At 42.0% G+C, this 3529-nt stretch overlaps 1 non-coding gene across 1 annotated transcript; it reads right to left on the reverse strand.

Annotated features, from left to right (window-relative positions):
• Positions 1 to 72: 72 nt before the first annotated feature.
• Positions 73 to 204, reverse strand: LOC115065265. The gene has a single exon (XR_003845058.1). It is a non-coding gene; the product is annotated as a small nucleolar RNA SNORA17 (small nucleolar RNA).
• Between the last annotated feature and the right edge of the window lie 3325 nt (positions 205 to 3529).

Raw genomic sequence — 3529 nt, forward strand, 5'->3', positions numbered from 1 at the left:
GGCTTGCTATGCATCTCAGGATGACTTTGAACTTTTTTTTTTTTTTTTTTTTTTTTTTTTTTTTTTTGAGGGAATGCTAGGCTACTAATCATTCAGATGTTCATAGGTCAGAACACAGAGCCTTGACAGAGCCTCTGTCCTCTCTGTCACCTCCTGATGCACATGTGACAGAGCAACCACACGGGCAATGCTTCTAGGGACAGGGAGTGACAGATGATCATTGTTTCCTCTGAGCAGAGCAAGAAAGGAAACATTCACCAAAGCAGTGAGCCATTGCTACAGTAGTGTTGTGGATGTAGGCAAGGTTTTCATGGCTGTGTGTCCCACATGTGTGTGACAGGGAAGCGGGGAGAGAGTAGACTCTCTGGATAGCATTGATATTATTCCCTCCAAAGTAGAAGCTGGGAATTTTCTACTGAGAATGGGTGGACTTGAGTATTAGAAAAGTGTGATTGTTATTCTCAGGAGAACGTGGCTTCAGATGGCAACAAACGAAGTTCTGTAGATTAGAGGGCTTAGTTTTATACCCCTCCACGGGCATGGTTAGAAACTCCCCATCGCTGTTAAGGATGGTGAGTCCTCTGGCTCTGTGACTTTAACTCAAGGTGTGCATGACACAGAACAGGTAGAGCACCGGCTCATACTGAGAAGCCACTGTGAAAGCTACGCCGTGACATGACGCAAGGCTTCAAGGGGACCCAATATCACCTACAGTGGGAAAACTGGAGGGTGACCTGCCAGGCTTCTGAAAATTCTCACTATCTCTGAGAAGCAAGATATAAGACGGGGAGGTTAACACCTCTCAATGATCCCAAGAAGGTTCCATCTGAGTCCTTCCCCCCTCCACCCCCCCCCCCGTTCCTTTAGTTGTCCTATGAGGAGTGGTGAGGTGCCAGTCTACAAATGTCATAGAATGGGAGGATGACTGAACCAGAATTGACACATTTTTCTCTCCCACTTTAATTTTGTTGCGCTCTCTCTTGGAAAGATTTTTCCATGAAAAGACTTTTGTGCGTGCTTTATCTGTTCACAGTTTCCACGGCTTGTCTGCATCTCTATTCTGAATCAACTATTACCCTTTAGAAGCTTTTCATGTCATGTTTTAAAAAAAGCTCTCTTCTCCCTTCCACAGCCATAAAAAAAAGAATAGAAATAGCTAGTGCTATTCAGTGAGGGGTTGGTATCATTATCGCAGCAATCGGGAATCCTCTTGATATAGAAGGATTTCTTCTGAAATGATATAAAAATGAGAGTATTTAAGCAAAGAATACCATTGTCATAAGTATTTCATCCAGAAGAGAATTTGACCCTTTAATTTCCCACTTCTCATCTCCCTGAAATGCTAAGTGGGGAAAGTTTGGTGTCAATACTTACAGAAGCAAATCGTCCTTGCCAGCAGAGTTGCGTGATCTTGTGTGGCATACGGCAAGCAGAGACTCGAGAGTCTTGAGTTCTTTCAAACTCAACAACTGCCTGACCTTGAGTATCCCACATCCCTTCTCTGAGCCTCAAGTTTCCCCGTCTACAAAGTTGGGTTCATAACTCTCATTATTTCATATAGAAAATAAGCTACTGTCCGCGTTAATGTCACTAAACTAAATGCGGGCAAAGGGACACACTGCTGTTTGAAAGAGAGCAGGCAAAACAAAATAAAGAGGATATAATAAGGTTTCCGGTTTACACATAAAAAAGACGCTCTTGTCTGTCTTCTCAGCAGCTACAGTAAAGGATTGTTTTAGATGCTGGAGTGGTGCTGAGCCCACGATCTGTGCATAGAGACAGGTCTCTTAATCAAAGAGAAAGGCAAACAAAGGAAGAAACATAGAGGGATAATTTGGTGATTAAAGATTTTTTTTTTTTTTGAGGCAGTAGAACTGCTCAGGACTTTAAATGTGTAAATTGTACCAGGTGTATTGTAGGCTAGAAGGACAAACCAGCTGTGGAAAGAAGAAGGGAGTGGGTGCAGAATCGCTAAGAATCCATGGATTTAGGAAGACTGACAGCGTCGTCCTGAAGTGTCTGGCACTGGGCTGTATCTTCGGTGATTTGGGGAAAGTCAGTTTATGCATATTATGCTTTTGTATTGTAAAATGGCAACTTGTGAGACTTCCTTTCCAGCATGAAGGAGAAGACATGTGCTGTGTTCACTGGTTGGTAGCTCCAAATGTTAGTGATGCCTTGTACGACGTATCCAGGCGTGTTACAGACCATGTTGAAGTGACTGGTTATGGTTAGAGGAAAGAGACTAGATACAGACTTTCTATCTTTCCAGTCCCAAGTTCTTGGTTTTGAGTGATTTTCTTTACCCTATTTTCAGGATAAAATTAAACTTGGCTTCCTTGACTAACAAATCACTCACAAGAAGCTCATCTCATGTGAGCAAAGATATTTCAAAGCTTCAAAACATACAGCTCATTCCTACAATGACACTTCCTATATGCACATTTGGTGCCCTATTGCAGATTCCAGGCAACATAAACTTTGCACAGCTGACATTTTCTGACTCAACTCCTGCTATAATTGAAATTACTTTATTAAACAAGCTTGAATCATTTCAATTACTCCGTGGCCTGGAGTGCTGGTGGCGTACATGATGACTCCATGCTGATTAAATTAGAGCTCACACACCCCAGAAAGATGTGCATCCCAGAAAATGGCTTTCTCTTTCTTCAATATGAAAACTCGCTCTAATTCATATTCACCGGATAGATCCCTTTGGGTTGTATATTAATATTCATAAGATAAACCACACAGCTAAAGCAGAAGATTAAAGTCAAGTCTCTTAATAAAAAAGCAAGAGTAATGACTACAGTAAAATCTCCAAAAATGCCATTATCCCCCTGAAGAGTGAACACTACTACTGTACATGTGTTGGAGCCGAGCAAGAGAACAATAAAAAATGAATTACTGCAGCGATTTGGATTTTAGAATCCGCTAGAGAGGAATGAGCAAATACAAACACTTAGACGGGTAGGAAGGCACTGCCAGGATCGGACGTTTGTACTGAGCAGTTATGTAAGAGTGGTATTCACTGTTCTCCCTGTTTCAGTGAGAGGAGATATACTTAGGAGACAAGACAAATGAATTATTCCCATTAAATAACCTATATGATTTTTCTCTTGGATTTGGCTCTGCGTCTTGAGGACTGTGAGTAAACGCCATCACTCATCCAAGCTGCCCCATAACTCCTTCTGCTTAACCCGCTCATCCCTGTCAGTTGCTGTGGAGAGCTTGATGAACAAAGGTCTGTTCATCTGTGTGGACCCCGTCCCTTCCTTACCTTGCATGGATACAGTCTGAGTTCCCCTTTAGTGCCAGGTACTAGAAAATATTTAGAGATGGGGTTTCATCAACTCGTTAACGAACGGATGCACTGACGCTCTACTAGTAAAACAACAGCAAATATCAAAATATTTGTTTCGGAGAGTGAGGAGTGTTAGGAGAAGCTGGTAACCGAAAGGGAAGGGTTCTCTGTTAAGGTAGAGATTGGGAGAGAATACTTGCATATCAATAGTATAATAAGACTTTA

This window comes from Mus pahari, chromosome 13, assembly GCF_900095145.1.
Source record: "Mus pahari chromosome 13, PAHARI_EIJ_v1.1, whole genome shotgun sequence".
NCBI classification, from domain to species: Eukaryota; Metazoa; Chordata; class Mammalia; order Rodentia; family Muridae; genus Mus; species Mus pahari.